Consider the following 13,825-nt stretch of genomic DNA (forward strand, 5'->3'; position numbering starts at 1 on the left):
AGAGAGACTCAGAGAAGCACTAAGGCATATGAACAAGTCTGTAGATTTGCGGAATAGTTCACAACAGAACTGAATACTTTAGTACACAGGAGAGTCTTGTAAATAGTGATGTGCAGCTGACAGCCGCTCTGAGTTTGAGATACAGGTAAAGCTGTAGGTGTGAGAGGAATGGGTCCAAGCAATGCAGACACAGGAGTCAAAGGGAATCACTGTAGTTTGGAGAGCTGAAGATCACAGCAGCACTGATACAGTACGCTGGAGTACAGATTAGCTGCTGATTGCAGAGAGGAATCCCAGCAATAGTAAGACGAAACTCAGACGGAGACTGCAGATTTGATGCCGGCCAGGACCAGCAAATCAGCAATGTGACTTGTTGGACTGGCAGTGTGCTGATGAACCGGAAGGGTTTAAATAAGAGCTGCAGGTCATAAATTGGCTGGCAGAGTCAGCTGAGGTAAGGAAGCATTCTGACTGGAGATGTGGTCAGCTGACAAGATCCAACATGAAGGTGCTCATGTTTCAGCTCAACAATACAAGTAAAACGATAAAACTTGACTTGTGGGGATAGGTAAGTGATGAACCTAAAACAGGTTTAGAAGTCTAGATGGCAAGCTTCAGCACGCATGGAGTTAATTTGAGGAAACAAAGCAGTAGCAAAAGTTAACCAGGAAGCTTGAGAGGATTTACAGGAATGACCTCACAGGATGGATCTACAGTACAATAATCAAGCAGTAGATTGCTGGTCTGTTCTCCTTAAATAGGGAATTCAATGTCTGACATCAGCAGCCTGAATATATAACTAATACCAGCATGCACACTAGTTCTATTTGTAAATTCAGGCTGCTGGTGTCAGAGACAGTGTTTTCCCTAGTCTGAAGGAAAATGCAGAATCTTCTCAGCCCTGCCCACCAGCAATGACAGCGACTCGCCATGTGGCATTCCAGGGACCCCAATGCCTGAACCAGCCTATCCGCCAGGTCAGAAGGCAGCTGATCACGACCCTGTTTGGTTGCCAACTCTGGTGACTGCTTTGTGGAACTACGGATGTTCCGGTAAGTGCAACAATGCTGCCTGGGACAACCACTGGATAAAGGGCAAGAGGTAACACAGTAGTGCCACAGTTAAGATTCATGAAATCTTGAGACTGACACTTTCTCGCCAAGCAGCAGAACTTCCAGGACCTAATTTTGAATGTCACTGAAGGACCTGGACATTACATGAACAGGTTATGGGGCTTACACTATCATGCTCCTCAATTGCCTTCCATGAATTGGGAGCAGAAGAGACAGCAATTAGACAAGGGGTGTAAAGTCCAGAGTCTTGTTCTGATAAACACTACTTCCAAATAGGAATGAGAGACTGCTCCTGATTGGCTGAATGACTATTAAGTAGGTGTGCTTACGAGATGTTAAATTTAAGAAAGCTGCTCCAGGGCAATCTGTATCGCTTCCTTGGTTTTTTTTATTTTTATTATCCCGATAGACTTTGGCAGATGAAAAGAAAATATTTAGTTATATGGGAATTTGGGTTACTAGGGTGTTTATTTGATTATGTTAAATTTAACATAAATGGAAATCCAATGATGGAATATCTTATTGATAATTCATTATCCTGGATGAAGAACCTCTCACCATGACAGGATGTATTAACCAACTAAAATTATTTTACAACTTAATTATCTGCTACTATATTCCTGACTCTCCACCTCTCTACAAAACTTTAAATGGGCTCTCAAGACCCACTTCTTAGCCAAACCCAACCAATTCTCCTCCTAACCCTCTTGTCTATGCTGACTGTCTCTACCCCTTCTGTGTCTCCCCGGTCTGTCAGCCCTTCACCTTTTAGATTGTAAGCTCGCAAGAGCAGGGACTTCTTTCCTCAAGTGCCTTTCCTTTTCTTACTTACACTATCTTATACTCCATACTCCCTTTGATGGCACCTAAACCCTGGTTTTCCATACCTGTCCTATATTGCCTTGAACTGTAAGTGCTGTTTTCTTGTTTGCTCATTTGATTATGTACTGTGTAATGGGTGCTGCGGATCCCTTGTGGCGCCATATAAATAAAGGATGATAATAATAATAACGAGATTTGTGATAAGAACTTAACGTTGTTAAATCTCTTTCTGCGAGGTACACTGGGCTCCACAGGGAATGACATTGGGGTGTAGAGTAGGATCTTGATCCGTGGCACCAACAGGCTCAAAGCTTTGACCTTCTTCCCAAGATGCATAGCGCCGCCTCATCTATAACCCTGCCTCCGTGCACAGAAGCTCAGTTTTTGTTAACCAGTCCAATGCAGTAGCAGGTAAAAGAGACGACAACCGTTAGTAGCCACATACACCACATTCTCACGACAGGAGAAAGCGTCAGCGGCTAATGCCATACCAACCCAAGGAAGCTAAGTGTGTCAGGGTGGGCACACTGTGGAGCCCAGTGTACCTCACAGAAAGAGATTTAACAGAGGTAAGTTCTTACCATAAATCTAATTTTCTGCTGCGGGGTACACTGGGCTCCACAGGGAATGACATTGGGGATGTGTACTAAAGCAGTTCCTTATGGGAGGTGATAATGTTGAAATATCCTTAGGAAAGAAAGCTATACATTAAACACACCTTAAATACACTTTACCATGGAGCCGCTGCGGCCGCTGTACTTAACACACACTCTGCGCACTTTGTACGCTATTAGCGTACAAAGTCCCGTACTGCGTATGGACTTCGCGTACAAACGCTGCGCTGACGGTACAATGTACCCACAGCGCGTACACACCCAGAGATACACCACAAACCCTGAACAGTTATGCAATGCAATGAAAATACGCTTTAAACCTTAGCAGGGCAATGAAGACACGACACCAATTGTGATTTTACCGCTGGGTTCCGACACCGCAGTGGATTATTGCTAAAAGGGGGGTTACAATACAAACAATACAATACAATATAACATATCAGAGTAAATGGCTACATTCAATGGTACCTATGTGAGTAGATTCGCTTGCGCTTCCCGGCCCGGTCCTCGGTCATCTGATAGATAACTTTGTGAGTCTTGTGTCAGACTAGGCTTGCAGCAGCTCTCTTTATACAATTCTTCCAAAAAGCAATACAATAGATACTGTAATCTCTTTGTCCATTGGACACAGGAATGCACATTTACAGTACAGGAGAGGTCATAGGTCGGTTTGAATAGGTAGGCGATGTCTTTCCCAACTGCTCTTGTGGGTGGTCTCCTCTGGATTCCCGCCGCATACATAATGTACAGTAAATACAGTTTATATCTATATTCTGCTCCTGCACATAACTATCCGCAGGAACATGCGATCTTTCTCAAACCAACACCGGAATGTTACCCTTAAAGTACCCTTCAGCTGGATACCAAACACCACCTTATGACCTTGTTCTGTCCCCTCCTATTCTGTAAAGGTGAATCCCTTTGTTCTGTTACCATTTAAATTGTTGTTACCTTCTGATGTGGTGCAGGGATACTATGTGTACATTGTGCACTATTTGGATTAAATATGTAATGTGTTTTGATAGCCTTCCGTGCGTTCACAAACTCTACCGTAAATACTCATACCACGCGCTAATGCGCAGGACCACGGGAGCGACCATACGCAAATTGCGGATATGCGCACGCACGACAGAACAAGTGCACGCAGGGAGGCCATCTGTGTGCAGTTTGTACGTGATGTGTGTACTGCAATATTTTTCGACTTTGACAGAGAGGACACACTGTAGCGGACACAAGAACCCGGCATCCAAAGGAAGCATCCTGGGAGGCAGAAGTATCGAAGCATAGAACCTAATGAATGTGTTCACTGAGGACCACGTAGCCACCATGCACAATTGTTCAAGGGTTGCACCACGGCGGACCGCCCAAGAAGGTCCAACAGACCGAGTAGAATGGGCCTTTATGGTAGCAGGAGCTGGAAGGCCAGCATATACATAAGCATGTGCAATCACCATTCTAATCTATCTGGCCAGGGTCTGCTTGTGAGCAGGCCAGCCACGTTTGGGAAATCCAAACAGTAAAAAGAGAGAATCACACTTCAGAAGGGATGCAGTTCTTTTCACATAGATACGGAGAGCCTGTACCACATCCAAAGACCGCTCTTTGGAAGACAATTCAGGAGAGGCAAAGGCCGGAACCACGATCTCCTGAAAAGAAGACACCACCTTAGGTAAGTACCCGGGACGTGTCCTAAGAACCGCCCGGTCACGGTGAAAAATCAGATATGGGGACCTACAAGACAAGGCACCCAGATCCGACACCCATCTAGCAGAGGCAATAGCCAGCAAGAACACCACCTTAAGGGAAAGCCACTTAAGGTCAGATGAACCCAGGGGTTCAAACGGAGGCTCCTGCAATGCCTCCAAAATCACTGACAAGTCCCAAGGAGCCACAGGCGGGACATAGGGAGGTTGGATACGCAACACACCATGAGTGAAAGTATGAACATCAGGTAACGTCGCAATTTTTCTCTGAAACCACACCGACAAGGCAGAAATATGAACGTTGAGGGAGGCCAGACGCAGGCATAAATCTAGATCCTGCTACAGAAAAGCCAAAAGTTTGGCTGTACTAAACTTGGAAGCGTCATAATTATTAGATGCGCACCAAAGTAGGAATACCAGACCCTATGGTAAATCCGAGCAGAAGCCGGTTTCCGGGCCCGCAACATAGTTTTAATGACCTCTTCAGAAAAACCCTTAGCCCTCAAGACGGAAGCTTCAAGAGCCACGCCGTCAAAGACAGCCGGGCTAGGTCCTGGTAGACACAGGGGCCCTGAACGAGGAGGTCTGGGCGTTGTGGAAGTAGAAGTGGACGCTCTGACGATAGGCCTTGCAGGTCTGAGAACCAGTGCCGTCTGGGCCACGCCGGAGCTATGAGAAGCAGATTTCCTTTTTTTTGCTTGAACTTCCGAATTACCCTGGGCAGGAGTGACACCGGAGGGAACACGTACGGCAGCCGAAACCTCCACGGCACCGCCAGTGCATCCACGAATGCTGCTTGAGGATCCCTTGTCCTTACTCCGAAGACCGGAACCTTGTGATTGTGTCGAGACGCCATCAGATCTACATCTGGAAGACCCCACTTTTCCACTAGGAGTTGAAACACTTCTGGATGGAGGCCCCACTCGCTGGCATGCACGTCCTGACGACTGAGAAAATCCGCTTCCCAATTCAGGACTCCCGGAATGAATATTGCCGATATGGCCGGTAGATGGCGTTCCGCCCAACGTAGAATCCGTGAGACTTTCTTCATTGCCGCCTTGATGATTTATGTAAGCAACTGTGGTGGCGTTGTCCGACTGTATTTGAACAGGACGGTTCTGAATTAAATGCTGGGCCAGGTTCAACGCATTGAAGACCGCCCGCAATTCCAGAATGTTATGGCAATAGCCAGCAAAAACAACACCTTAAGAGAAAGCCACTTAAGGTCTGCCAATTCAAGAGGCTCAAACGGAGACCCTTGCAACGCCTCTAGAACCACCGACAAGTCCCAAGGAGCTACAGGCGGGACGTAAGGAGGTTGAATCTGCAACACAACCTGAGTGAATGTATGAACATCAGGTAAAGTCGCAATTTTTCTCTGGAACCAAACCGACAAGGCAGAAATATGTACCTTGATGGAGGCCAGACGAAGGCCCAAGTCCAGGCCCTGTTGTAGAAAGGCCAAAAGTTTGGCCGTACTAAACTTGTAAGCGTCATATTTGTGAGATGCGCACCAAGCAAGTAAGTATTCCAGACCCTATGATAAAGCCTATCAGAAGCCGGTTTCCAGGCCTTCAACATAGTTTGAATGACCGCCTCAGAAAATCCTTTGGCCCTCAAGACGGAAGCTTCAAGAGCCATGCCGTCAAATCCAACCGGGCTAAATCCTGATATACACAGGAGCCCTGAACGAGGAGATCTGGGCGCTGCGGAAGTAGAAGGGGACGCTCTTTCGAGAGACCCTGAAGGTCTGAGAACCAATGCCGTCTGGGTCACGCTGGAGCGATCAGAAGTAGGATTCCTCCTTCTTGCTTGAACTTCCTTCTTACTCTGGGCAGGAGTGACACCAGGGGGAACACGTACGGCAGCCGAAAGTTCCATGGAATTGCCAGTGCATCCACGAATGCTGCTTGAGGATCCCTTGTCCTTGCTCCGAAGACCGGAACCTTGTGATTGTGTCGAGATGCCATCAGGTCCACATCTGGAAGGCCCCACTTGTCCACGAGGAGTTGAAACACTTGTGGATGGAGGCTCCACTCTCCGGCGTGTACGTCCTGACGACTGAGAAAGTCCGCTTCCCAGTTTAGGACCCCCAGAATAAACACTGCCGATATGGCTGGCAGATGGCGTTCCGCCCATAGAAGAATCTTTGACATTTCCATCATTGCCATGCGGCTTTGAGTGCCGCCTTGATGATTTATGTACGCCACCGTGGTGGCTTTGTCTGACTGTACTTGAACAGGCCTGTTCTGTACTAGAGGCATGGCCAGTTTCAGAGCATTGAACACTGCCCGCAGCTCCAGAATATTTATCAAGAGGAGAGATTCCTCCTTGGTCCACCGACCCTGAAGAGAGTGTTGCTCCAACACTGCGCCCCAACCCCACAGACTGGCACTCATCGTTAGGAGGACCCAGTTGGAGATCCAGAAGGGACGACCCCTGCTCAATTGTTGGTCCTGGAGCCACCAGCTCAGACGAACAGACGAACTTCCGAAGTCAAGGAAATCATGTGAGACCTGATCCGGTGAGACCGCACCCACAGAATTCGGTGAGCCAAGATAAACGTAGTAGACGCTTTAGCCGCCAGAACACCGGCATCAGAGGCCGCCTCCTGAATGTAATGAGAGGCTGTGGTAATATATGATAGACACTGTCTGGCATTATCAGAAAAATTCAGAGGTAGCTCTGCCTCAACTACTTTAACCCAGGCTTAAATACCTTTTGCAGCCCAAAAAGCTGCTATAGTGGGTCTATGTACAGCACCTGCAAGAGTGTAGATAGACTTCAAGCAGCCCTCCATGCGCTTATCCATTGGTTCCTTCAGAGATGTGACGGTAGTGACAGGCAGAGTAGATGACACCACAAGACGAGCTACATGTGAGTTCACTGGTGGCGGGGTTTCCCAATTTTTACTTAACTTTGCAGAGAGGAAAACGAGCTAGCATCTTTTTAGACAGGGAAAATTTCTTTCCTGGAGACTCCGAGGATTCCTGACGTATGTCAATTAAATGGTCAGAATGTGGTAAGACTAATTTAGTAACGTTTTAACTTATCAGGTTTCATAGACGTATCTGGAGGGTCAGTCTCGTCATCAATCTGAAGAATCAGTTTGATAGCCTCCAATAGGTCAGGAACATCAACCTGTGTTGTAGATTCCCCATCAGAATCATCTGCATTATTGTCTGATGGATCAGTATATACCCCATCTTCATCGGATGAAATATCCGAAACATGAGTGGATTGCGAGGAAGAAATGGCCCGCTTAGATGACCTTTTGGTCCGAGGAGGGTGAAGGTTAGGCCTTTGTTTAACCAAAGACTGATTTAACTGCTGTAACTGAGTTGACAGAGTATCCGCCCATGGTGGATTAACTACAGGGACAATATGTGGATGTAATAGCACAGGAGGTCGCACAGGGGGCATAAGTCTCGTTACTAGTGTAGTCAGTAAATTAGAAAAAGCAGCCCAAGGTGGGTCTTATTGTTCCACTGGTGCTGCAGGCTGACCGAGGGGTACAGAACCCCCAGCACCTGGACCCACAGCTGGAATATTTTCCTCAGATAAATCCGTGGCGTCAGCACTGCATGACACAGGATCAGCCACGGATCTCCCGCCCTGTGCAGCAGACATTATTGTGAACGTAGACTTAGGACGTAACAGTACAATATAGCCAGATATAGTACCTGACAAAAACCCCCTGTGGAGTGTGACTGCAGATGCAGAGCACAAACAGAGGATTTAAGTGGTATATGGTGACTGAAACACACAGAGAAAAATACAAAATAGTATATCCTGTGGAACACTATATATGGGACCCTGATGCACTTAGCCCCCTTCAGTGTACAGAATATAGGAATAGCAATATGTGTGAGATACGCGGAACGGGAACCACACAGCCGCTATAGGCACAGTCACATGTACAATGCAGAAATTATTACATACAATAAAACTGCACTGGACTAGTAATACTACATATAGCTATGTATGTATACAGATATAACAATGCACAGTAAACACTGGATGTATATCACGGAATACTTGTACTAAATATTTATATAGTTATGCACTTGTTCTTAACTGTCTAAACAACATGTAGAATACTAGTGTCCTGTAAATGCACAGCGCTGATGATGCAGGCGGCTTTACAGAGGAGACAGTGCCCAGCAGTCCCAGAATCAGCGCAGCTCTGTGTAATGGCGCCCAAATGCTGACAGGGAGTGAGGGAGAGAGATGCAGCTCCAGGGCCGGAACATCTGCTGTAGATGGCGTCTGGGGGAGGGGCTACAGGTCAGCATCTTATCCCCTCTGCTGGACTCCACCACCGGGTACTATGGAGCCGATGTGAAATGGATTTTAGTAAAGCCGACCTGTGCTCCTTGCCCTGGTGGATATAGTGGGGTCCCTGCACGGCCACAGTGTCCACGCCAGCGGTGCCGAGACCCTGGGGGACCCTCTTACCTCCTCCCTAATGTGCTGCCATGCGATCCACGAGAGCAGCGGCGGTATGTGTGATGAGACCCGAGCGCCTCCGCTGTAAGTACCTGGCAACCAGGGCGCGGGAGTATACAGCGCCGCTGGGGGAGGTGATGGAGCCGCAGCACGATATGTCAACGACATATAGCATCTAGTGCCTGTGCTGTGGCCCTTGAAGTCTTCTTTCTTCTCAAAAAAAGCTCTTTTTAGGGCTGCTGAGAGCAGCCCATCCTGTTAGCTGCCTGCACTGCAGGCACCAACTTACAAACTGAGCTCCAGTGCCTGGAGGCGGGGATATAGAGGAGGCGGTGTAGTGCATCCTGGGAACAGTCAAAGCTTTAGCCTGTTGGTTCCTCGGATCAAGATCCAGCTCTACACCCCAATGTTATTCCCTGTGGAATTCATTGTACCCCGCTGCAGAAAACACACACACACACACACACACACACACACACACACACACACACACACACTCTCTCTCTCTCTCTCTCAGTGTGAGCTTAAGCATGTTATCTTACCAATTCCTTTGAGGATATCACACTATTATATATGTTCCTGTTTCCATTTGGGGTAAGGAGAGTCTTCTCATCACCAGACTGTGTCCTGAGCAGGCAGGTGAGCCCTTTCACCACTATTTGGCGTTCATTATACATTCTAACAAGTTAGAAAACAGGCTTCAAGGAAAGCACATCTATAGTATTTTTACTTTTCATCAGTCTCATCCATGGCTGTTTAGCGCCAAGTGTACACTACAACATGTTATCCACATCCTGGCTACCAACTGTACCCATGTAAAAAGGAACCTGAACACCCCTTTGTAGGTCTGTCTAAAACTGTGCATTGCGAAAAAGTTAAAACATTGGGGGTCATTCCGAGTTGTTCGCTCGCAAGCGGATTTTAGCAGATTTGCTCACGCTAAGCCGCCGCCTACTGGGAGTGAATCTTAGCATCTTAAAATTGCGAACGATGTATTCGCAATATTGCGATTACACACCTCGTAGCAGTTTCTGAGTAGCTCCAGACTTACTCGGCATCTGCGATCAGTTCAGTGCTTGTCGTTCCTGGTTTGACGTCACAAACACACCCAGCGTTCGCCCAGACACTCCTCCGTTTCTCCGGCCACTCCTGCGTTTTTTCCGGAAACGGTAGCGTTTTTTCCCACACGCCCATAAAACGGCCTGTTTCCGCCCAGTAACACCCATTTCCTGTCAATCACATTACGATCGCCAGAACGATGAAAAAGCCGTGAGTAAAATTACTAAGTGCATAGCAAATTTACTTGGCGCAGTCGCAGTGCGAACATTGCGCATGCGCATTAAGCGGAAAATCGCTGCGATGCGAAGATTTTTACCGAGCGAACAACTCGGAATGAGGGCCATTACTTCAAAGTCGTCTTTGATGACTTCAGAAACACCTACTCATTACTTTACATTTTTTTTTTTACTTCTAAAATATCACATGGTTATCCAAAGGTCTTTAAACAACGAAATAATGAGCAGGAAGACATTTAAGCCACCTTTTTCTCTGTGTGTCACCATAAAGTACATTTCTGTATAAACTGCATAGGGAGCAGTGGTCAGCAGCCCCTGGCATGTAGGACACTTAGCGCACAGCATCCGGATGGGAACAGAAGCAGCACTGAACATCACTGCTCGTTGCTGGAGGTTAGGAGAGGCGGGAGCTTTGCATGACCGCCACACAACGGCAGTTTACAGTTGGAGTCAGTCGGCCTGATTTAGGTTGCAACGACTGTGCGTGCCACAAAGTACAGGTGTTCGTTATACTGCGCATGCACCAGTGGCGTGCGGTGAGGTCAGTGGCTGGGGAGGCACAAGAAGCTAACCCCCCCCCCCCCCCATAGAGGGAAAAAAAAAAGCGTAGCCCCCCCCCCCCTGTATTCGTAAAACCAGCACCAGGCAGAACCAGCCTGGGGGGGGGGGGGGGTAGTGCCATAGCAGGGGAGACACTCGGTATGGGGTCCCCCTGCCATGGCATTAGTCTACCCCCCCCCCAAGCTAGTCAGCCCAGGGCTGGAATTCCTCGGAAGTGGGGACCCCAAAAAATAAACATGGGGTCCCCCTCCCGAGCAATAACCAGCACTGGGCTGATAGCCCAGTGCTATGCCCCGCACCCCTGGTGGCGGTGGGTGCGAGGTTCATTGGTGAAATTGTTCTTTACAGGTGGCCTACAGATCCCAGCAAGCCTGCCCCAGCATGCTGGTACTTGGAGAACCACAAGTGCCAGCATGCCCAGACATAATGGGCCCGCTGGCACCTGTAAAGAATAGTAATATTGTTCTTTACAGGTGGCCTACAGGTCCCAGCAAGCCTGCCCCAGCATGCTGGCACTTGGGGAACCACAAGTGCCAGCATGCCCGGACATAAATGGCCTGCTGGCACCTGTTGCCCACCTGTAAAGAAAATATTAAAATAAAAACACCACACAGTCTTAAAAAATAAGTTTTATTGCACAGGGTCTTCACCTGGGGGCGGCGGCCTTTAAGCTCTTTTTGCATGGCCGCCGCTTCCCCAGGGCTTCAGGCATCTTCACCTGGGGGGGCGCCACCTCCCCAGGGCTTCCAGCGTCTTCCTCTGACGTCTTCACCTGGGAGGCGGCGGCCTTAAAGCTCTTTTGCATGGCTGCCGCCTTCCCCAGGGCTTCCAGCGTCTTCACCTGGCGGGCGGCGGCTGCTAAGCTCTTTTGCATAGCCGCCGCCCATCCAGGACTTCCGGCGTCTTCAACCTTCAGGAGCTCTTCTCCGCTCCTCCTCCGCCGTCGGACTGACAGTCGCTCCCTCGCGCTGACTTATATAAGTCAGCCAGAGGGGGCGGAGCGATGACGCGGCGAGCTGTGATTGGCTCGCGGCAGCCATCTTCAATTTCAAAAATGATGCTGAGGCGCCATTTTTTAAATGGGTTACCGCTCCGCTGCTCAAACTCTGCACCACCGCCGCCCGCACTCACGCTGCCCGCACCCATGATCAAGTGTTTACAAAGAGAATCCCACTGGAAAAAGTGGTGGGGATGATGGTGTATATGCGAACACCACTATATAATGCAGATCATTAATAGGATTTTATATCAGCCAACACTTTGAAACAAACCAAAATACTAAATGGCCATATTAAAAAAACGAGATTTATGGTAAGAACTTACCTTTGTTAAATCTCTTTCTGCGAGGTACACTGGGCTCCACAAGGATTGGACAATGGGGTGTAGCGTAGGATCTTGATCCGAGGCACCAACAGGCTCAAAGCTTTGACTGTTCCCAGAATGCAAAGCGCCACCTCCTCTATAACCCCGTCTCCCTGCACAGGAGCTCAGTTTTTAGTTAACCAGCCCAATGCAGTAGCAGGAAAAGAGACGACAACGGTTAGTAGCCACATACACCACACTCTCACGACAAGAGAAGTGTCAGCGGCTAATGCCATATCAACCCAAAGAAGCTAAGTTCGTCAGGGTGGGCGCCTTGTGGAGCCCAGTGTACTTCACAGAAAGAGACTTAACAAAGGTAAGTTCTTAACATAAATCTCGTTTTCTGCTGCGGGGTACACTAGGCTCCACAAGGATTGGACAATGGAGATGTCCTAAAGCAGTTCCTTATGGGAGGGGACGCACTGTAGCGGGCACAAGAACCCGGCCTCCAAAGGAAGCATCCTGGGAAGCGGCAGTATCGAAGGCATAGAACCTTATGAACGTGTTCCCGGAGGACCACGTAGCCGCCTTGCACAATTGATTTAGGGTCGCACCACGTTGGGCCGCCCAAGAGGGTCCAACAGACCGAGTAGAATGGGCCGTAATGTGAGCAGGAGCTGACAGACCAGCCCTCACATAAGCATGTGCAATCACCATTCTAATCCATCTCGCTAGGGTCTGCTTGTGAGCAGGCCAGCCATGTTTGTGAAATCCAAACAAAACAAAGAGAATCAGATTTTCGAATAGAAGCAGATCTCTTCACATAGATACGGAGAGCCCGTACCACATCCAAAGACCGCTCTTTGGGAGACAAATCAGGAGAGACAAAGGCCGGAACCACAATCTCCTGATTAAGGTGGAACGAAGAAACCTTAGGCAAATATCCGGGACGAGTCCTAAGAACCGCCCGGTCATGGTGAAAAATCAGATATGGGGAACTACAAGACAAGGCACCCAGATCCGACACTCTTCTAGCAGAGGCAATAGCCAACAAGAACACCACCTTAAGGGAAAGCCACTTAAGGTCAGATGAACCCAGGGGTTCAAACGGAGGCTCCTGCAACGCCTCCAAAATCACGACAAGTCCCAAGGAGCCACAGGCGGGACATAGGGAGGTTGGATACGCAACACACCATGAGTGAAAGTATGAACATCAGGTAACGTCGCAATTTTTCTCTGAAACCACACCGACAAGGCAGAAATATGAACGTTGAGGGAGGCCAGACGCAGGCATAAATCTAGATCCTGCTACAGAAAAGCCAAAAGTTTGGCTGTACTAAACTTGGAAGCGTCATAATTATTAGATGCGCACCAAAGTAGGAATACCAGACCCTATGGTAAATCCGAGCAGAAGCCGGTTTCCGGGCCCGCAACATAGTTTTAATGACCTCTTCAGAAAAACCCTTAGCCCTCAAGACGGAAGCTTCAAGAGCCACGCCGTCAAAGACAGCCGGGCTAGGTCCTGGTAGACACAGGGGCCCTGAACGAGGAGGTCTGGGCGTTGTGGAAGTAGAAGTGGACGCTCTGACGATAGGCCTTGCAGGTCTGAGAACCAGTGCCGTCTGGGCCACGCCGGAGCTATGAGAAGCAGATTTCCTTTTTGTTGCTTGAACTTCTGAATTACCTGGGCAGGAGTGACACCGGAGGGAACACGTACGGCAGCCGAAACCTCCACGGCACCGCCAGCGCATCCACGAATGCTGCTTGAGGATCCCTTGTCCTTGTTCCGAAGACCGGAACCTTGTGATTGTGTCGAGACGCCATCAGATCTACATCTGGAAGACCCCACTTTTCCACTAGGAGTTGAAACACTTCTGGATGGAGGCCCCACTCGCCGGCATGCACGTCCTGACGACTGAGAAAATCTGCTTCCCAATTCAGGACTCCCGGAATGAATATTGCCGATATGGCCGGTAGATGGCGTTCCGCCCAACGTAGAATCTGTG

This window comes from Pseudophryne corroboree, chromosome 2, assembly GCF_028390025.1.
Source record: "Pseudophryne corroboree isolate aPseCor3 chromosome 2, aPseCor3.hap2, whole genome shotgun sequence".
NCBI classification, from domain to species: domain Eukaryota; kingdom Metazoa; phylum Chordata; class Amphibia; order Anura; family Myobatrachidae; genus Pseudophryne; species Pseudophryne corroboree.